Source organism: Vombatus ursinus, unplaced genomic scaffold, assembly GCF_900497805.2.
Source record: "Vombatus ursinus unplaced genomic scaffold, bare-nosed wombat genome assembly UNPS02014798.1, whole genome shotgun sequence".
Taxonomy (NCBI): domain Eukaryota; kingdom Metazoa; phylum Chordata; class Mammalia; order Diprotodontia; family Vombatidae; genus Vombatus; species Vombatus ursinus.
Genome location: NW_020954576.1, coordinates 38,317,791 through 38,341,091, shown reverse-complemented (window position 1 = coordinate 38,341,091; position 23,301 = coordinate 38,317,791). Strand labels below are relative to the sequence as shown.

Sequence of the window (23,301 nt, the reverse complement as noted above, 5' to 3'; positions counted from 1 at the left end):
TGGTGTTACCACCTCCTCTTTTTCAGTGACTACAAAAAATAATAATTTTGGTTCCCAGGACAACAGCACTCCCAGAATAAACAGCTAAGGAGCACAAAAGCACCCTCAAATCAACTTTGAAAATCATCATTTAACCTCTGTGAATTTCAGTTTCCTCATGTGTAAAATGAGGAAATTGAACTAGATAACTATTAATGTCCTTCCAGCTCTAAATCTACTATGTGAAAATAATGCTACAAGTAATTAATACAAAGTCATGTGAGTGGGAGAGAGAATTAGTTACTACAGTTAACCATACTACCTTCTAATTTTTGATGCCTTAGGGCAAATACCTTAGTTATGGCACTGGTGATCATTGCTATTAAGACTGCACTAAAGAGACCAGAACTTCCCTAACCCTCTGTCACCCAGAAGCATTGCTTCCAAGTAATTTCTTTGCTGAGATAATACCCTCCTCTATCTACTTTCTCTTTAAATTATGCTTCCCACAAGTATCATTTGTCATTGGACTTCCTTGTATGATTCAGACACTGTCATTCTAACATCTGATTCATACACACACACACACACAACACACACACGAGTTTCTTACAGAGATTTGGCCATATAATCATTCAACACTCAGTTCTTAATAATGTATGATCCCATGGTTCTCGGATGGGTTTGTTTGGTTTTTTGGGGGAAGGGTGTGCCTACAGATAATGAGCAAAGGCCTAGTTTGATAAGCTGTGTTTAATTCAATTAGCTTTTCCCCCTACCTTGTGTTAGAATCCCTTCCTTTTCTCCCACATCTCAGAATCCTACTCTGGTGGAACTTTTTTTTTTTTTTTTTTTTTTTAGGCAGTTGGGGTTAAGTGACTTGCTCAGGGTCACACAGCTAGTGTCAAGCATTTGGTCTGAAGCTGGATTTGAACTCAGGTCCTCCTGACTTCAGGGCCAGTGCTCTATCTGCTGCACCACCTAGCTGCCCCTGAACTTTGACAATTAATAACAAATACTCTTACCCATATTGAAGCCCAAATGGATCAATAATAACTCTCAGCAGCTGCATTGGGGATCATTTATTACCTCTGTCTCCCCAGTTACCACTTGGTTTCTGTTTGATGAAAACGAGCTGATTGGTACCTCCAAATATTATCCCAAATCATAGGACATTCATCCTTGAGCAAGCCACAATCTCCTATATAATCATCATTTACTTAATCCCCAGTAATCTCTTTGTTGTTTAGGCCTTTCACTTAACCCTGCTTCATTTTGATCACATCCACTTAACCCAGAGCAAGTATCATTTCATCAACCTGGTCTTAGGACGCTCATCTGTCCAGGCTAAATGCAAACTTCTATTTCACAGTCTTCGCTCTCTCAAACTCCTGATCACAGGACCTTTCACCCTCTTTAGCTGGGCCAGGTTACCCTCCTGCACTTCTCTGGCTTTAACAACTTGGCCGAGACACACAAAGTTGTTGCTGTTGTTCAGCCATGTCCAACTCTTGTGACCCCATTAGGGATTTTCTTGGCAAAGATACTAGAATGGTTTGCCATTTTCTTCTCCATCTCATTTTACAGATGAGGAACTAAGGCAAACAGGGTTAAGTGACCTGCCCAGGGACACAGCTGGTAAGTTTCTGAGGCCAGATTTGAACTCAGGAAGACTCATCTTCCTGACTCCAGGCCCAACACCCTATCCACACTGCACCACCTAACTGCCCATGCCTCTAGTTAGGAGGCTTTTTAATAACAATAGCTGGCATTTCGTGTATTTGAACCCAGATTCACTGACTCCGGAGGCAGCTAGGTGGCCCAGTGGACTGAGGGTTAATTCCAGAGTCAGAAAGATCTAAGTTTAAATCTAGTTTCAGACACTTACTAGTTTATAGCCCATAGCAGATTCCATCCAGAAATGGGGACTTCCTTTCTACTCAAATTTAGCCAAGGTATAATTCTTCCTATCAGTTATTCCTCTACTTGCTTACTCATCTCCTTTAGCCCCTTCTCTGCTGACTTCTGTTCCTTTTCCATGGGTGGCCATTGGTGTTTATTATAACCTGATATCACTGGAGAAATGTAGGGAAAGAAAACAGGTGAAATAAGACACATTGTGACTTCTCTGAATTTTGTTTTCATTAGAGATATCCTAGGTCTTGAACTCCCTGAAGACTCCTCTACCCCCAAGAAAATTCTCAGATGCTACAGCCCAGTCTTGCAAACTGGGAAAAGTTTTTAGGATCCTTGTGATTACCAGGAGGGGACCTAGACAGGATGTATGTAGTACTGGCAGGGAATAATCAATTGGCGAAAGTTCCAAAGAAACTGATTTCCTTCCAACCTAAGGGAGAACTCAATGACTCCCAAAGCTAAAAATGGAGGGGGTGAGCTCCCTATCACTGAAAGAAGAGGCTAAGTGACTACTTTGTCAGGGATACCATATCATTTCCATTGATAAAATAGTATTGTTTCTGATGTTGAACCATTTGACAATGCCAAGGACTTTCGGGACAAGAACTTTGTGTTGGGGGTCTGCAGTAGCTGTGGCTGTATTCCCTGCAGGAGCAGCTGCCAGGGTGCATCTCCCCAGGATGATGGTTGCAGGTATTGGCCTGATCTAATCTAGGAAATAGTGCCTAACTAAGGAGGAAATTCAGTGCAGGAGAGAGTGCACTGGATTTGAAGTCAGATGACCTAGGTTTGGATCCCAGCACTGAAACTGTTGCCTATACAACCTTCATCTCTCTGGGTCTCACTTTCCCCATCTATAAAATAAGGAGTTTGGCTCTGATTGCCTCTAACTTCTCTTCCAGCTCTAAAGCTATAAAGAAAGTGTTAGATACAGACCCATTTAAAGAAACCAGATATAAATGGACCTCGAGGCCCATTTTCCACAATGAGATGGGCCTATTAAAGAAGTCCATCCATCCAGTCATCAACATCCATGTTTATCCCAACCCAAGAAAAGCAAGGAAACGCTCCAACGCCACCTCCAGAAGGAGAGGCACCCATCCAGTGGGAAAAATCACAAATCCTCAAAATTGTATGTTTAATTCATAAAGTAAATTACACGAGGTTAGTTGTACAAGTAGCTGCGATGTCCTTAAAAATTATTCTTTAACTGAGGAAAAGTTTTTTGACCTTTGGAGAAAATGCTTGCTTCTAGCTATGACTAAAAAGCGGTTTCCTTCTTTCTCTGTTGTGTTAAGAATCTTTTCTTCTTATAAAGAAGGCACCACAGTGATTTATAGCTGTCATGAAAGCCTGGAACCCTTTTGAGGTTAAGCTACTCAGCTATTCAACTTTCACTACAGAAACTTTGAAATTCAAAAAGAAAAAATAATGTAAGTTTTTGAAGGACATGTGTTGCTGTAGGTGATCCTGTTAATTAAAAGTGATTGCCTGCTAGGAAATCATACTTTAAAAAAGTTTCATGAATTTATTAGAACCCTGAAGGTATCTTTGTATGCACAGAGCTTTACATGCGATTTATGCAATTTTGTTTCAGATCTGTTTAAAGCCACCCTGACACTCCCAGAGCTGGGAACAGTACTGTGAGCATTTGTATGTATTTTGGCTAATTGAATTATGTGAAAATACATACTAATGAAGCGTTAGCAGAGGTGTTTGCTGAGTGGAGTGAAAGTCTCATTTTCTTCTAAATTAGGAGGCTTTTTTTTTTTCCCCAAGCAGATTAGTACTCTGGGAAGAACTCCTTCCTTACAGGAAAAACAGCAAATTATTTAATAGCATTTTGTATCTTGCATGTTAAAGAGCTCTGTGAATTCCTGATGTGTACATTGTTGGAGAGACAGTGGTGTCACCTAAAAAGGCCTATTTAACTAATTTTTTTTTAAACCCACTACCCTCTGAAGAGCAATGGAGTGTAATTACCCAATAAAATGAGTGATCAAATTAATATTCACTTCTTGGAGTCTTGGCCTTCACCCTTAATCCGTTTGAAGGAATAATTTTGAGTTTTTCTTTTTTTTAATGTGTTATTATTTAATAGTTCTATTTTGCATCCTTCACATTATTGCATTTGGGAATAGGATGATAAAATATTTCTTCCTGAAATACCACTATCTGAGCTACCCTTAACCTAGTACTCTCTTCTCTGCCCCATTTGTTAAGAAATAAATGACAGAAATGTTACAGTTGTTTTTTACCTAAACCTAGGAAGCTATCCAAATCCACCCAGGTGAAAGTATTTGTAGTAGTGGAAGGTCATGAAATAGAATCTGCCCTCATCCCCACCCCCAATCCAGTGCACCATTCTAAAAGGAAGATAATCTTGCCACTTGCTCCATAAGGAAGAAGTCCTAGAGTGCCAGAGATCTGCATTAATAGAGAGAATACCAGCCCACATTGACAAAATTTAAGTTTAAGTATATTTTTACAAAACTTTACCATTTACAGAAGCATTTTCTGCTTTATGCTGTTTGGATCTCACTGCAGAGAGAAATAGATTTTCCTTCTTATAATTCCCTAGTCAGATGTATGCCATTGTTTTGGGTCTGTTTTTTTAAAATAAATATTTCATTAAAATATTTCCATATTTCTTTGTATTCCTCATTCTTATTATTCCAAATTGTATTCCTTTACATCAATCAACAACAATTCATTTAAATCATTCCTCTAATACTGGACATTTAAGCTGTATCCAATTTTTTGCAATTAAAACGTAAAGCTGCTATGACAATCTTTGAAGAGATCGTTATATTTTTGCTTTTGGTAACACTTTCAGAGCACATTCCCAAAAATGGAATTACTAGGTCAAAGGGTATATATTTGTAACTTTTACTGTGTGGAGGCAAAATTATTCTACAAAAAGATTCTACAAGTTTGCAATTCCACCAGTAATGAATGTTTATATGCACCTTTAAGTACTATGCCTCTTTTGCAATTTCTGTGGTGGAAGGAAAACACATTTTTTTAAAGAATCTGTCCCATTCTTGATAGAAATATTGTACATTAAGTACCTTTGTAGGAGGGGAGCTATTGCCCATTCTGGAAAAAAAAACCTAGCTATGAACTATACCTAAATTTTGTTTTAGAGATTTTCCTGGATTAAAACAGGTAGGGGCAATAAGTCAATGGAAAAAAAAATTGATCTCCCCTGATGTCAGGCCCCCCGGGAATGACCTGAGGTCCATTTGATTCCAGAGCCCCTTGTTGGGGTCCCCCGTGCTCCTCCATAATTCTGACTAACATTGTCAGATGACAATGTGAATTGGTAACTCAGAGTTGTTTTAATGTGCACCTTTTTTATTATTTGTGAAGCTGAGCATTTCTTTAAAGTGATAATTAACAATTTGTGTTTTCTTGTTTGAAAATATCTCTGCATACTCTTTGACCATTTATCCACAGTCCAGGGTTCTTTCTAGTCTACTACAATGCCTGGTGGTAGACGAATGAATGAATGAATGAATGACCAGAAATCACGAACAGGAAAATTGTTTTGGAATATTCAACTCATTCTTTGATAGAATATTTGAGATTCTTTAATTCCATCCTAATGCAAATTCCTTAAGTATAGGGACAGATGGACTGCAGCAGACAGAGTGCTAGACTTAGAACTAGGAACAACTGAATTCCAGTTCTCCCTTAGTCTCTTACCAGTTGTATGACCCAAGCAAGTAAGTTGTCTGCCTCAGTTTCCTCATCTGTAAAATAGGGATAATAATAGCATTCATTCCCACAGGGTTATTGTGAGGATCAATGAGATAGTGTGTATAAAACAGCTAGGGGATAGAGTGGGCAGTTATGTGGGGCAGTGTATAGAGCACTGAGCCTAGAGTCAGGAAGATCTGAGTTTAAATCCAGCCTCAGACTCTTACAAGCTGGGTGACCCTGGGCAAGTCACTTAATCTCTGTCCGCTCAGTTTCCTCAACTATAAAATGAGGATTATAATAATACCTACCTTTCAAGGTTGTTGAAAGGAACAAATGAGATAACATTTGTAAATCACTTTGCAAACCTTAAAGCATTATATAAATATGTGCTATTATTATTAATGCACTTTGCAAACCTTAAAGCTGTTATTTTTTTGCCTATGTATCTCGAACACTGAATACAATGATTGGTCCACAGTGAGCACTGAACAAGTCATTATTAAATGAATAAAATAATGAGCAGTATCTTTTTGCTCAGTAAGAACCTGCCTCTCATTAACAGCTATTTTCCCAAGGGGTGTCCCCATGACTACTCCTTTGCTGATACTACACATGTATGCACGGTATCAATAATTCCCTATGACACGTGTCCTTGTGGAATTCCCTACCTGTGGTTGCCCCCATTTCAGCTCCCCATTCAGTCATTACTACCCTGAACACAGATCCAGACCTGCTCTCAATGTCAACATGGACCACGAAACCATCCTGACACCACGATTATTCCTCTGTCTCTGGAAGGCATGCTGTCCTCCTCACTTTGGTGAGCTACTTCTTGGTCATGTGAAATCATATGGTGAAATCATGGTGTAGTATAAAGAGTCCTAGGCTTGGAATCAGAAAACCTGGATTTGAAGCGCTTCTCTACCTGGTAACCTCGTAGAAGTTTCTTCGCCCATCAAAGCCTTGGTTTCCTCAACTGTAAAGTAGAGATCAGAGATCTAGAGCTAAAAGGAAACTCGGAGACCATCTAGTCCATTTTATAGATGAGGAAACTGAGATCTAGGAAGATCAAGTCACTTGCCTGAAGTCACACCATCAGTAAACATCAGAGACAAGATTTGAACTCAGGTCCCATGATTCCAGCATCTTCCCACTGTACTACCTTATATTGCCTATTTCACAGCACTGTTTGGAACAAAGCACTTCAAAAACTATAAATATTTCAATACTTCAAAGACCTGGCATTTCATTAGTGTGAGTATTGCCTCTGCTGACATATATCACAAACCTCTCTATAACTTAGGAGATGGTCTTCCAAAATTCCTTCCAAAACCCTTTTCCCAACCTGGTGGTAAGCCTCTCTGAATTTAGGTGGAATGGTTCATACAGAATGTCACTTGTTCCATGCTTGACGTTTTTTCCACTTGAGGCAGGCAGTCAGAAATACCTGAATTCAAATCCAGTCTCAGACATTGACTAGCTGTGTGACCCTAGGCAAGTAACTCAATATCTATTTGCTTTGGTTTCCTTAACTATAAAATGGAAATAATAATAGTACCTACCTCTCAGGGTTGTCGCGACGATCAAATAACAGTTGTAAAAGTGCATAGCACAGTGCGTGGCACATAGTAAGCGCTATTTAAATGCTTATTCCCTTTCCTTCTCCTTGATAGGACTTGCCAGAGCTTGAATTCCATTGGCATAGCCTTGAGAACCCAGGCTCCTTCTCCCCTTGCCATGGTGAATAATTAGCTGTATTAATTATATAATTACTATAGCTATTAATCAATTCTTATTATTAATAATAAAATTAATATAATTTTATTTAATAATTTTAATAATTATTGCCATTATCATTATTATCTTTCTTAGAATGTGTTTCCTTGGTAGCAGAATTTATTTGGCTATTCATACTAAATCACAAACACCAGACTAAAAGTCAAGAGATTTAAGTTCTAATTCTGGCTCTGGAACTCTGTGGCTTAGAGCAAGTTATTCAATTTCTCTGAGCCTCAGTTTCCTCATTTGTAAAATGAAGATGTTTAACTAGGATCCCTTTCAGTTCTGAAATGTTTACTTTCATTGGGGGAGAAAATAAATTAATGGTAAGGAAACTCTTTCTGCCTAAGCCCTATGTCCCAATGTATATCTGGCACCTCTTCTACCACTTACAATCTTAAGAGAGTTGCTGGGGTCACCCTCTTGGAAGTTAAGAGAAGTTAAGTGACTTGCTCGGGGTCATAGCTACTATATGTCAGAAGTGGTACTTGAATTCAGGCCTTTCTAACTTTGAGTCTAACTGTTCCATATATCAATAAAATTATTGATTGTTTGTAGGGGCTCCCCTAGTGTCAACTGGTGCTCCAGTCTTCTTCAGTCCTCATGTGTATGCCTTTTAATAGAAGGACCAGGTGCTGTCAATTGGTTATAATTTTACTATGAAATAAAAATTTTCATCCTATCTCTATTTTCTTTTCCTTATTGATAATATATATATATATATATATATATATATATATATATATTGCATCAATTGACACAGTTTAGTCCTTCCAGATATTCTTAAATTTTGGTCCATTGAATTGCACTTCCAGACTTTAAACTACATTATAAAGAAGCAGTCATCAAAACAAGTTGGTATTGGTTGAAAAATGGAGAGATAGAGCAACGGGACAGACTAGGCAAGGGAGAATCAGAAACAATAGAGTTTAATAACCCAGTGTTTGATAAAGTGGAAAACATAAATTACCTGTGTGAAAAAAAAAATCCTTATTTGATAAAAACTGCTAGCAAAATGCGAAGTGATTTGGCAGAAATTGGGCTTAGACCAACACCTTAATGTTTACTCTACAATGCATTCTAAATGAACACACAACCTTAATATTAAATATCATACTTTAAAAAACATTACAAGAGAAGCAGATCATTTATTCTCACAGCTATAAGCAGGAACAACTATATTCTTAATCAAACAAGAGATAGAGGAAATTATGATAAAATAGATAACTTTACATGAAACTGAAAAATTTCTACAGAGACAAAATTAACGCACCTGGGATAAGAAGGGGACTTGGTTGAATGGAGGGAAAAAAAATCTTTGTATCAAATTTCTCTGATAGGGTTTGGTATCTAAACCTCTATATATACATATGTAGTAATCAATAATACATGTATATGTATGCACAGATATAAGTATATATGTATACATACACACATACATATATATATATATGACTAATAGCCATTCCCCAAAAATAGGTGGTCAAAGGATATAAACAAACATTTCTCAAAAGAATTGCAAAGAATTCACAATTACCTGAAAGAATGGTCCACATCACGAATTATAAGATAAATATGATTAAAAAAATCTTGAGTTTTCACCTCACACCTTGCAAATTGGCAAAGATGAGAAAAATGGCCATAATCAATGTTGGAGGTGCCACTGAATGATAGGCACACTATTAAATTATTGGTAGAGCTATGAAACCATTTTGGAAAGGAATTTGGAATTATAAAAATAAAGTGACCAAGATGCCCAAGTCTTTTGAACTGGAGATTCCATGACTAGACTTATATCCCCAATGAAAACCATCACTAAGAAAAAAAGAATTCTTAATACACCAAAATATTTATAGCAGTACTCTTTGTGATAGCAAAGAATTGGAAACAAAAAAGATGTCCATCAACTAGGGAATGGCTAAACAAATTGTGGTAAATAAATGTGATGGAATATTACTGTGCTGTAAGAAGTTGTGTAGGTAATAAATACAGAGAAGCATGGAAAGATCTATGTGAACTGATGCAGTGAAGTAAATAGAACCAAGAAAACTATATACACAACTATAACAATGTAAATGGAAAGAGCAATCACAAACAAAAAATCAAAAGTTAATATAATAAAATTAAGAAGTTCAAGCAGGACTCAAATGAAGAAATATAAAAGGACACCCCAAACCCACCCTTCACGAAGATGGGAGGTCCACAGGTGTTACATATTGCACGTTCACATACTTTTTCAAGTTATCTATCAGTTGCACTGATACTTTTCTTCTTTAAAAAATACTATTTGTTATATGGGATGTATCTCTGCAAGGGAAGGAAAAAGGATACTGGAGATGATATAAAATTTTAAAAAAGACCAATAAAAACTTTTCAAAAAATAGTTCTCCTAGTCAAGATGATTCCCTTAAGATCTCTCAATGAAACTCTGTGCTCATGGAGAATTTCCTAAATTGAATTTCCTAACAGAATGAAAACCTTGGCTAAGACCAGATTCCTTATTCATTCCCAAAGAATCATCAAATACTGGATCTAATCCAAAGATCGCACTTTACAGATTAAAAAAAGAGAGAGAGACCCAGAGAAATGAGTAAGTAATATCTTTAGATCATGAAGCTTATAAGGAGGTGGTTGTACAACTTTCACCATCTCAAACAGAGTCATATGATTAGTAATGATGATATTTATAAAGTATTTTACATAAATTATCTCATTTGAGTGTCATAAAATTCTGAGAGGAACAAAAGCCATTACCATGCCTATTTTTAAATGATGAAACTGAGACAAAGAGTACTTAAGTAATTTTATCATGGTCATAAAGCTAGTAATTATCAGAGACAGGATTTGAACCCAGATCTTTCTGACTCACAGAGCAGTCTAGAATCCACTATGCCACAGTTCAATAAAAAGAAAATGGAAAAAAGGATGCTTGGCCACATACGTACAATTGTTTAATTTTTAAGGAGGGGTCATTTCAAATAAGTCCAATTTTCTCTTTCGAGCAGAATACATTCTATATTTCCATTTGTACCAGGAAAAGAGTTTGATAATTTTGCTACCTCTCACATAACCCTGGACCCAAGTTGTTGTCTATCTGAACCGTCAATACCTTATATGCATACTATTGGACAGGCTCTATAGGAAGTGCATCCAGATGCATGTTGAAATCTAGTCAATCATCATTCTTCATCCATTTGTTCTTTCCTGTGTGAATAGACAGGCCAAATGCCTGTAATTACAGATTCCTTATAGGAAGCTCTGCACTGTTCTGGGGCTTTAAGTAATCAATACCATGTCATTTATAAACAGGAGCATTTAGAAGATCTCATCATCCACAAGGTATCCCTCTTCTACTTGTATCTCCTCCATTGCAGTGGTGAATGCATTTGGTAAAAATACACCTTGTTTTATACTTCATCAGATGTTTATTAGATTATTTTCTATTGTTACATCTTCTAAGAAATATTAAACAACCATGATATATGGATGGATATATGGATGGGAGATGCCTTGTTGTACAAGAACGGCTAAGTCAGCTTTTGTTCTACCCACTCCCCCCAAAACTTTTTTAATCAACAACAAAAAAAATACATCTTTTAGGTGATTGTGAAACAGTAAAGATATTTTAAACAATGTTTTAAAGAAACATTTTTGAATGTTTCTTGCAAAAGCCTGTTGTTCTCTACTAATAGGTTACTCTTAATTCATATAAAGTTATCCTTATAAAGATTTTCTATTGATGGGACAGTAGGCATCTATGTTGGTAATTATTGAAGTTCTGTCACCTTTTTTGACATTAATTAGCTCAGAGATTTTCTTTTCTGCACTTTTCATTTATTCATCTCTTACATACTTATCTTCCACATTAGTTGCTCACAATTTTATCACCTCAAGCACGCATCTCCTCTATACATACTTGATCCAATGCAGCTACTTTTCCTCTTTGTCCTTTTTAGTTTCCCTTCCACTTTCTCAAAATGCACATTTGGAATTGTAATTTTAGGGTGTAAGTGTGGTCATTCCACTATGCTTGACAGGAAAAATAAAACTATTTTTTAAATAAACCTTTTACGTGCTATAAGAAATGATGAACAGGCTGACTTCAGAAAAACCTGGAAAGACGTATATGATCTGATGCTGAGTGAAGTGAGCAGAACTAAGAGAACGTTGTGCACAATAACAGCCACGTTGCATGATGACTAATATTGATAAACTTAACCCTTCCTGGCAATACAAGGATCTAAGACATCTCTAGAGGTCTTGTGATGGAAAATGCTATCCACACCCAAAGAAAGAACTATGGAAGCCGAATTGTTAATTTTTTTCTCTTCTGTTGAGTTTTGTTTCCTCTTTCTGATGGTTCCTCCTATTGGTTTTAATTTCTACTTACAACATCACTAATGTGAAAATATGTTTAATGTGAATGTAAATGTATAGCCTATATCAGATTATGCGCTATCTTGGGGAGGGTGGTGGGGAGGAAGGGGGAGAAAAATTTTAAACTCAAAAGCATATGGAAGTGATTATTGATAAATCAAAATAAATAAATAAATAAATAAATAAACCTTTTACATTTTTATTCTGATTTTCTTTTGGTTTTATCCTCCAATGCTTCTTGCTGCTTTATATGACATAACAGTGCTCATGATTATTATAAAATTTTCTTTGCAAAATTTTACAAATTTATACTCACTTGTGCTTTTGGTAGCCATATCTCTCCTTTGAGCATGTAAGTGAAATGCTTGTTCCCTATAGCTTGCTCTCGGGGCATTTTTTGGTCTCCTTATTGTGTTAATTAATTTACATTGGCAAAAATGCTAGATGAAATTCTCATCAGTTTCAGTGTCTTGTCTACTGTCCATTTCTCTTTTTTGATTTTCAATTACTTATTTAAATCATTCAGTTAATATATTTCAGTTGCAAGCCATATTTTTTAAAATATTGTCTTCTTGTTTATTCTGATTTTTTTTAACTAATTCTGGTTTTAGTTCTGGTGTCTCTGTGGTCTGACTGTACATAGATAGCTGATCCAAGGATAATACCCACATAATTGTCAAGTCTTTTCTTGTGTGCTAAAATATAATCTGTTCTTTAGGTTGTTACTTGTGTACTAAAACACAATCTGTCCTTCAGGTTGTTACTTTCGGTTGTTTGGTTCTTGACATATTGAGTATCTACCAATTCTTTTTTCTAAAGTGCTCATTATAGAGAAGCAGGAGGCTCCTATGTAATATATAAGTCTTTTCCTCTTTCATTCCTTCTCCTTGAACCATGCATTCTGATACATTTTTCTGTACTCTCACATTTTCCCACCTTTGCATTGAATTCTCCAAATATCAAGCTATATGTTGCTTTGATTCGGAAGGGATTAACAAATTCCATTAGACTGTAAGCCCATTGAAGGCAGGGACTATTTTTGCCTCTTTTTGTATCCCCAGTGCTTGTCTATCACAGTGTGGAGTAATAGTAGGCACTTACTAAATGTTTATTTATTGACTGATTCTTTGTAGAATTTGTCTTTCATTTCATTCTCAGCAACTGATGTTGGTACGTATGTTGCATTCATTTTCATAGTTAATGTTCTGCAAATACTTATCATTATTATTACAATGCATGATGACCAAAATCCCATTAACTTTGTTGTTACCTCCCCAAAAATTCTAAAGTCAACCTTGTCCACACCTTTCTTTGCATCTCCAAATAGTACCATGAGCTACCCTTCCATTTTACTGCAACTTCCACCTCTCTTCAAGTTTTATTAACAGCAAGAATGTCAAGATTGCTATGAGTCTGCCAATCCAGCATTATGTCCACTCATTGTTATTTAACGGCCATCTCAAATTTAGAATACCAAGAGTTAAGTCCATGTTTATAGACAGTCTACAAGCTGAACACCTTTAGCCTCTTTCTGCCATCCTGCTACTACAGAAGCAGAATGGGACCATCCAAGACTAAGTGCCATTTTACATTTTTCTTCATTTCATGGGTTGCCATAATTAAAGAATCAGTCACTCAGTAGCTAGCCTACTAGCAATGAGCCTCTCCATACTTAGCGAGGCTGGCCTTGAGAAAGTTGATGTAGTCTATTGCCTCTAAACCAGAAATTTTCATAGCAAGTGTTTGGGTCCCCGCTTCTCCCCTCCTCCAATCTCAACTGCATATTAACCCTTCCAAACAGACAGGAAACCTGTCATGACATCTTGAGCATTTTAGTCTCTTAGTTTATCCATAGCCTCTATAGCTATTTTATGAAGTAATTTGGAAAAAAGTGCCCATTTAGGAACTCTGATCAACATAGTAACTAACTACAATTCCAGAGGACTCATGATGAAAGACTCTACCTACCTCCTGATAGATAGATGATGACCTCAAAGTATAGATCAAGGCTTACATCTTTGTTAGAGTTTTAGACATGGCCAATACAGAAATTTGTTTTGTTTGACTATACATGTTTGTATCAGGATTTGGGCGTTTTGCTCCCTCACTCAGAGAGGGAAAAAGTGGAAGGGAGAGAATTCAGACCTGAAAATAAAATAGAATTGCATTTTTTTAAAAAAGAGAAAAGTGTCCATTTATACATTTGTTTGAGGATATAGACTATATATCCAAAAAACAAGAGATATACAGGTCAAGTAATACATCAGTATGCTTCAGAAATAGCAAAAGAACAAAAGGAAGTCTTTATCACAGGGAATGAAATTTTTATGTAGGATTTATGGCAAGATATAAACAAAAGTCACAGAGAATGAGAAGAGGTGGAGGAGTTGTGATCTGCCTGAAATCACAGATCCACTGTGTACTGATTATGTATGTCTAATTTTGTGGAACTTCAGGATACAGTACAAAATCCACTTCTATAGACAGGCATAGCTTTTTTGAAGAAATTATCCTGCACTTACTGATGATTGCTAGGAGGTTCTGAAATTAGTTCAATTAGTTCTTAGAGCAATGTATTTTATACTACTATGGCTCTCACTGAAGAGGTTTTGTCTAGATGCAAACAGAAAAAAAAAAAGCCATCTTCAAATAAGAGTTCTTAGAGAAACTAGACCTCAACAGTAAAGCTATCTTTTGTGTGGACTCTGTGCAGAGCATTTTGGTCTAATCCACAATGGAAAAACAAGTCCATGGAAAACACATTCTATATTATGACACACAATTGCACACACAGCCTATCAAGTTTATTCATCAAATCTCAGACAGGTGCTCCAGATGGAGAGTGTCCGGCACAGAGTAAGAAGAGAAGATAAGGCTGGATCACTTTAGTTATCCTTTCAGTCCTTTCAATCAACCCAAATTTCTCCTTATTGCAAAAGCCTATATTTAATATCTATATTCTCCTCACAATGCCATGAACTGTAGAACACAATGATCTCAGGAGCATAAAAATTATAGGTAACCCAAAGGGCAATGGAAAGATGCATGCTACATATAGATAAAATTATAACTAGCAATTTCTGTACCTGAGATAAACAAAGTGAAGTTCTCCCTTGAATCAAGTTTGTAATTCATTATATAGGATCAAAGGAGCTTAGATGTGGAGTTGGAAGGCACCTTAGAGGTCATAAAATCCAATGACCTCCTTTTATAAATGAAGAGACACAAGCCCAGAAATGAAAAGTGATTCTTGCAAAGTCACACAGGTAGTAAGCGGCAGATCCAGGATTCAAATCTCAGGTACTCTAAGTCTTAAAAAATATAACTACTGCGATTACTACTAATAATTATAATCACAACAAAAACAAACAACATTTACATGGTACTTTAAGGTTTGCAAAACATTTTATGTATGCTAACCCATTTGATCCTCACAACAACCCTGGAAAGTAATTATTCCCACTTTACAGTTGAAGTTTCCTATTATTATTCCCACTTTACAGTTGAAGAAACTGAAGCAAACAAAGATTAAGTAACTTGCCCAGGTTCACACAGCTAGTCAGTACCTAAGGCAGGATTTTAACTCAGATCTTCCTGACTCTAATTCCCAATCTGTATCCACTGTCACCTAGCTGCCTTGTACAATCTAATATTATTTTTACTCTGCCATGTATCTGGAACAAATTCAATTAAATGGCACAGAGAACTTGCTAAATGGAATCTCAGAGTTAAAAATAACTTCAGAGATCACCCAGTTCAATCCAAATGATCTGGGTCCATTATTTTTCTACCTTAACAGGGAGACTTTAGGAAGGCTCCTTGTCGTGCAGGATGGAGGACAAATAGGTAGTACTAGAATTATTACTCACCCTCTTTTATGAGAAGTGTTATTGCTTAGAGAGAAAGGGTAAATGAATACCTGGTCCACCAGGTAAGGTATGAAGGAAAGGAAAGTCCTAAGAAAAGAATTAAGTAATATAGGTTGGGGATTTCTTGGAGTAAAATGAGGGAGAAAGGGAGAGAGTGAACAGGATGCAATATGCTGTCCCAACAGACATTCATGATCCAAACTTTCTCTTCCTTGTTCCTCAGTCAGCATCTGACTTCCTCTCACCTCTTCCCACTCTAGTAAAAGAGTACATCTGTTCAAAATAATTTTTCCCTCTAAGTTCCCCATCGTGGGGAAAAGGCCTGGTTGCCCTAAGCTAGTTATGGCTCTAGACATAATTAGACTACATACAGCATGTTACTAGCCATGTTTTATACTTAGGAACTGAAATAAAGGACATTATCGAAGACACGTTATGAGTAGAAAAAGAGAGGTCATGTAGCAAGAATAAGACACAAGAATTGGCAGGCCAAGTGATATATCAATACACCCCAGAAATAGCAAAAGACCAAAAAGAAAACCTTTATCACAATGAATGAGTCCTTTATAGAGGATTTATGGCAAGGCACGGACAAGAGTCGCAGAGAATGAGAATGGGTGGAGGGGTTGTGATCTGCCTGAAATGACAGATGTATTAAAATGTCAAATGCATTTTTAGCTGTGTTTTTAGACTTTGTCCTATATCCTGAGGCTTCACATCAGAAGACGCTGCTTTAACCAGCAGATAAATAAATGGGAAAAGTATTGTTTTCCTTCCTCCTTCAGTCTCCTTGTCCTCTTTCTACCTACCAACAGCTTAAATTCCATGGAGACAGCATTATAGTAACTTTTCAACCTACCTAATGAGGATATATTTTGAGCTGACAAGGAGTAGAAGAACCACAATGGGCATTATTTTCATTCACTATGCCAAGTCCGGTTCACCAAATTTTAGGGGTCTTTCCCTTGTTCCCTTATACAAGGTGAGAATTAAATGAAGGAACAGGGCTCTGAGGCAGCAAGAACAAACAGTAGGGCTATTGTGGCCAAGGGTGGGGGGGGGGGGTAGTAGAACACAGGAGAAACTACTCATAAGGGCATAGCACATAGGGCTAGAAGAAGCCAAAAGACCATCTAGCTCTACTCCTTAATTTTACAGATGAGGAAACTGAGGCTTAGAGAGGGGAGGCGTTTTTGTCCAAGGTGACCCCTTTCGTGTTTAAAGCTTACTTCATCTAAGAGACTTCCTTGATGAACCCTACCACCTCTTTATTCCTTCCTTTGTTCTATACCCCATTTTGTTTTCTTTGTTTTTTTTTTTTACTAGATCAGTGATTTTATTTCATTGATATTGGGAAGTCTCAATAAAGAAATTCTCTTAAACAACCTACACCTGCAAGTGCTTGGGCAATTTATGGTCTTAGAGAGTTTCCCAGAGCACTGAGAAGTGACCTATCCAGGGTCATGTTTCTAGGATGGCTCAGGAGCAGGATCTGAACCCAGGTCTTCCTGACTGAGGTAAGATCTCTGAGCACTATACCAGGCCACCTCTCAGTTATAATTAATGCAGAATTTGTGTTTATTAAATTTGAACTCTGTTATTTTGTCCTTATTACCATGTTGATATTCTCACATATGTAGATTTTATCCTCTCCCTCTTGACTATAGGGCCCTAATGAATAGGGACTATGACATCTTTCCTTCTTCCTTCTTTCTATAAAACCTTGAATGTATTACACAGAGAAGGCCCTCTAACTTTACTTGTTGACTAATAATAGTAGCTAACATTTATAAAGCACTTGAATGTTTACAAAGAACTTTACAAGCCTTATTTCATTTGTTCCTCACAACAACTCTGTGAGGTGGGTGCTCTCTTACAAATGAAGAAACTGAGGATCATAGAGGTGTTGACTCTCCCCCATTGATAGAACTAGTAAATGATTGTGGCAAGATTCAAACCCAGTTCTATCTGACTGTAAGTTCAGCACTCTACCCACTATCTAACACTGCCACTACAGCTAACTAAACTCTCCCACTCCCAAACAGGAGAGACAGATGGTTGATGCTGAGCAAGCCCTGATCCTGGAAACTTTCCTGGAAATGTCTACTTCTGACTATGAGAACATAGGAAGTTTCCTGAGTTTTTTTAAAGTATGATGCTCTACTTGTATTGTTCTTACTAATGGCACTGTAGCTATTGGTAGGACTTCAAGTTAAGGGAGGGAGGGAAGAAAGGAATGGGGGGAGGGAAAGAGGGAGGAAGGGAGGGAGAAAGAACATTTATTAATACGTTTTAATGAAATGAAAATTATATGCCAAGCATTGTGCTAAGCACTGTGTATACAAATAAAAGCAAGTGTGACAGTCTCTGCCCTCCAGGAACTTACATTCTAATGAGAGAAGACAATATATAAAGGAGAAGTGGAGAGAGGGCAGGAGTATTGTTTGACTTGAAAGTGGGCAGGAAGTGGTACAGTCTCCTAGTTCTAGGCAAGATAAGGCAAGAACTCCCCTTTCAGAGACCAAGGTCCAAGAGGGAAAGCCCAAGTGCCAGTGGGAGGAGAATGAGAATGTGGCACCAGAGTGTATGTGGCAAAGTTTGGGAAGTTAGTAAAGCCTGATGGCTATAAGATGAATGCAGCAATTCATCATCATTGGCAAGCTGGCCAGGTCTACCATTAATGGACTATCCACTTGCACTAGTGGATTCTTTGGCCTTCCCCTAGAGAACTGAGCATGTGGGCATCTCAGTCAGGCAAAACAGCAACAGAACAAAAAGAAAATCTCAAGGTAACCAATCAATAAAAGAGGTAATTTGCCTTTGGGATGCCATTTGATTCAAAACCAAAAGAAAAAAGAAAGATCTGCCTCTATTGGGACTTTTCAGTCCATCTGGGGGATTTGTTTGGGGGTACTTATATACTGAACTATGAGGGATTCTCTGAGGGACAAAAATCACATGTAAACTGCGGCAACCAGCACAAGAAATGTCCAAAATTCTCTGTCCTCCGCCGCTGCTCAGGTCAGAGCCCACACAGTTATCAGGGGCTTTGTCTGGGAATAGAGGAGTGGGGGGCGGGGGAAAGAGACAACCTGGTAGCTTTGTTACCAAATGCCAGGGTCCTTGTTGAGATGCAGACAATGCCTCCCTGCTTCCATTATGTTGCTTTAGCCCCAGGCTCTGAAGAGTATTGATAAGGGGCACAGAATAAGCAAGGAAATCAAGGCTTTCTGAGTAATGGGCCTCGGAATCTTAGTTATTGTTAAATTTACAAATAACTTGAATAAACCTTTCAGTTAAAGAGGTAAAGAAGAAACAAGTTTTCAGCTCACCATTGGCATTGATCACACAATCATTCCTCACACAGAGGACAGCCTTTTGGAACAAGGACAGCCATCTTCTTACAATAAGGATGGATAAATCACAGTTTCCAAGTGAAAAGATCTGTCTCTCAGCAGTGTGTCCAGCGGCTCTCCACTTGACCTGAATCAAAGACACAAACAGTGTGAGACCTAGCTATTCAAGGACCTAGATCATTCCCTTGATTTGTGTCCCTTCAGAGCTGATGTCAAGTTAGGCCTACATTAACAATTCATTTCAATGCTGGCTGTGTATGTGGTTATATGTATGTGGGTATTTCTCTAGGCACTACCTTCTCTCTATATACCCTCTTTCCTTGGATATTGCATCCACTTCCCTGGTTTCAACTATCACATCTTTCTTCAGCCCCATCTGGCCCACGGAACTCCAGATCCAACGGCCTAGTAGATATTTGGGAAGCAGTGTGGTACACTAGAAAAAAAAAAAGGAATTTGGAGTCCATGGTTTTTCAGTCATTTTTCAGTCATATCTGACTCTTCGTCACCCCATGTAGGGTTTTCTGGCAAAGATACTGGAGTAGTTTGCTATTTCCTTCTCCAGTTCATTTTACAGGTGAAGAAACTGAGGCAAACAGAGGTTAAGTGATTTGCCCTGGGTCACACAGCAAGTAAGTGTCTGAGGCTGGATTTGAATTCAGGTCTTCCTGACTCCAGGCTTAGTGCTCTATCCACCGCATCACTTTGCTGCCCCTGGAGTCCATGGATCTGGGTTCAAATACCTTATCTGCCTCACAGTACCTGTGTGAACTTGGACAAATCACTCAGCCTCTCATAACCTCAATTTCCTCATCTGTAAAATGAAGGAATTTGAACTAAATGCCTCCTAAAGCCCCTGCCATCTCTAAATCTATTGTTCTATGAGCTCTACCTAGTTGACCTGCCAATAACTGAAACTCAATATGTCCCAAACTGTACTCATTATTTACCTCTCAAAACCTGTTCTTCCTTTACTGATTTCTTGACCCCTATTAATGACACTTCTAGTGTTCTAGACACCCAGACTCAAAATCTTTACACACACATACATACATGTACACATGCACACACACACATCCAATTAGATATCAATTCCAGATAATCTCACCTCTTTTATATCTCTCATCTTTAACTTTTCCAATCCCACTCCCACCACACTAGTACAAACCTCCATTATCTCTCTTCTAGACTGTAGTGGCCTCCTAACTGGACTCCCCATTTACAGTCTCTTTCTACTACAATTAATTCTAAAATTATGACCATATTCATCTTCCTAAAGTACAGCTCTCTGATCACGTTACTCCTCTGCTCTGGAAGCCACAATAACTTCCCACTCTCTGCTGCATGTATGTCCTTAACCTGAGGACCTACACAATTTGGTTCCATCCTAGCTGCCTGGTACAGCAGAATGAGGACTATGATACCATGGTCATGGATATGTCCCATGACTTCCTGACCACATGTTTTTTGTTTATATAGTTCCCCATTCCTTGAATGCCACTGCAATCTCAACTTGTTGAAATCCGATCCATTCTTGAAGCTCAAAGTCTATCTTTTCAATGAAACCTTCCCCAATTTTCCCATTCAGATATAACATCAGTGCCTGGGACTTCCCAGACACTTAACACATTTGGTTCTGTACTTTAGTTATTTGCATACCTTTCTAATCTCCTCTACTAGTTGGTAAGTTCCTTGAAGGTAGCTAGATTGAATCTTATCTCTTTCTGGATCTCTCCCTGTACCTAAAGTATCAAAGTTAGCAAGTCCTCAAAAAATATTTCTTCAATTGAATTGTTCTGAGAAAGACTGATGCTCAATGTAATGATCATTTATTAAGCATTTACTTAGTCACAAACTCTGCGGGAGGTCCTGGGGATAGAAACAGAATGGAACAGTCCCTGTTCTCAAGGAGTTTGTTAGCATATATGAGCATATACACATATATGTAAGGTAAATGTGTTGCCCATGTAGGTTATAGGTGTCCTTGTAGCTTTGTCAAACTTCACCTCACAAGAAGTATGAACAGATATCTCTGGAACTTTGACCACCCTTCTCCAAGGGAGACTTTGATTCTGCCAGGAGAATAGTAAAAAATAGGGGGCCACAAGGCTGGCCCCCTATGCTCTATTCAGATCTGTTTATCTGCCCTCCTAAATACTGCTAGTCCAGGGAAAATAAGTTTTAGCTTCATGTCACTTTTCATTATCTCTTAATAGAGAGGAAGCATCCCAAGCTGTATCTAAAAGCTTGACTATCTTCAGGGCAGCTAGGTGGCACAGTGGATAGAGCACCAGCCCTGAAGTCAAGAGGAACTGAGTTCAAATCCGGCCTCAGACCAAACACTTGACACTTAACAGCTGTGTGACCTTGGGCAAGTCACTTAACCCCAACTGCCTTACCAAAAAAAAAAAAAGCTTGACTGTCTTTTCATTAAATGCCAATAGTACAAAGGCTAACACACAGAGTAAATGATGAAAAAACCCATTTATTGAAGACAATAATAAACAGCAATCAGAGAAGTTATACAGATTAGAATACAGCAAGCAATAGACAGAAGGAATGAAATCTCCAACTGGGAGAGAGATAATTCAGCTCAACCAAGAATCTCCACCATCAAGTAAGAGGAAGTTCCCCAAAATCTCTCATGAGGCAAGTCATAAATACAAACATGCGCGAGGCACTAGCTCCTCTACATGTCAGTTTCTTGACAGAGTCTTTTCCTCCTTCCAGGGACCAAAAAAGAGTCCAGAATTGGTTGAGTCTACTCTGGAGGCTGGAAGCCAGAAGAAAGCTCTCCTCTCCCAAGGTCTCTCTAATTCTGCCTCTCACATGGGCAGGGAACATGAGGAATCATTCTCTCCACCAGTGAGGAGAATCTTGCAAATGTGAATGCTTTGTCTTGAGCCCTAAGTTACCTATAGAATAATATAAAGCAGTTTAGCGAGAAAGGACACTAGCAGCTGAGGGGAGAGTGGGGAGAGATGAGGAAAGGCTTCATAAAAGGTATAACTTGAGCTGAATTCTGAAGTGAGGGACTCCACTAGGCAGAAGGGAAGAGCTAGTACTTCCAGGCATGGGGGACTTTGAACGCAAAGTCACAAAGGTGGGAGATGGAGTGTTGTGCGTGAGGAACACCATGAAGGCCAGTTTGGTTAGATGGCAGTGTGCAGAAACAGGAGCAATGGAATCCTAGATCAGGAGCTGAAAGGGACCTTAGAGATCATTGAGGCCAACCCTGTCATTATACAGATGAAGAAACTGAGGCTCAATGAAGTCAAGTGACTAGCTCAAGGTCACACAAATGACCTAGTAAGTAGCAGAGCTAGAATTTGAAACCAAAACCTCAGGCTCTGCTCAGTTCCCACTCATGGCTCCTAGACTTGCAAACCTTGCTGTCTTATCTTGGAATCTCTCTGAGCATTTGGGGCCTCCTCACACTGAAATATCCAATCAAATGTGGCCACTTCAACTAGGAACATCCCTCTAAGGCTGGATCTTTTCTCCAATAGGTGAGTTCCTTCTGTAGCCTCCATTTGTTGGGGGGCCCCAGCTGGTGTCATTCCCCTCCTGGTCCTATTCATAGCTTCTAGACTTCATAACTATGCCCCTTTTCATGTACCTTTATTCCCTCCTCCCCACCCTCAGTTTTTCCCACTCCTTTTTGTGTTATCATCCTCCATTAGATTGCAAACTCATTGAGGACAAGTATTCTTTCTTTTTGCTTGTATCTTTATCTACAGCACCTAGCACATAGCAAGCAATTAATAGGTGTTTGTTTCCTTCCTTCCTTTCTCCACTGCTGTTGTTGTTCTGTCGTTTCAGTCATGTCCAACTCTTTGTGACACCATTTGGGGTCTTCTTGGCAAAGACACTGAACTGGTATACCATTTCCTTCTGCAGCTCATTTTACAGATGAGGAACCTGAAGTAAACTGAGTTAAGTGACTTGCCCAGAGTCACACAGCTAGTAGCTGTCTGAGGCCAGATTTGAACTCAAGTGTTCCTACTCCAGGCCTGGTGATCTATCCACTGTGCCACCTAGCTGCTCCTTCCTCTGAATTCAGGACTTTTCCCCTTACACCATATTTCTTCAATATAATAAAGCTTGAAAGATAGATCGGAACCAGGTTCTGAATGGCTTTGGAAGCCTTAAAAGTTTATATTTGAATCTATATGGAATAGAAAGTGACTAGGATTTATTGACTAGGAGAATGACATGGTTAAACCTATATTTAAGGAAAGTCATTTTAGCAGCTACCTGGCTCATAGCAAGTTTGTATTGACTAACTGGAGGTTTGATCAGATTGAGGGACTAAGAGA

General features: G+C 38.2%; 1 long non-coding RNA gene across 2 annotated transcripts in view; it reads right to left on the bottom strand.

The window, feature by feature from the left end:
- The window catches only part of LOC114050185, a 161,137-nt gene that overhangs the window by 4,066 nt on the left and 133,770 nt on the right, over nucleotides 1-23,301 (bottom strand). For both annotated transcript variants that reach the window (XR_003569948.1, XR_003569947.1), the window contains exon 4: nucleotides 18,959-19,109. This is a non-coding gene — a long non-coding RNA (uncharacterized LOC114050185). The remainder of the gene's footprint in view (nucleotides 1-18,958; nucleotides 19,110-23,301) is intronic.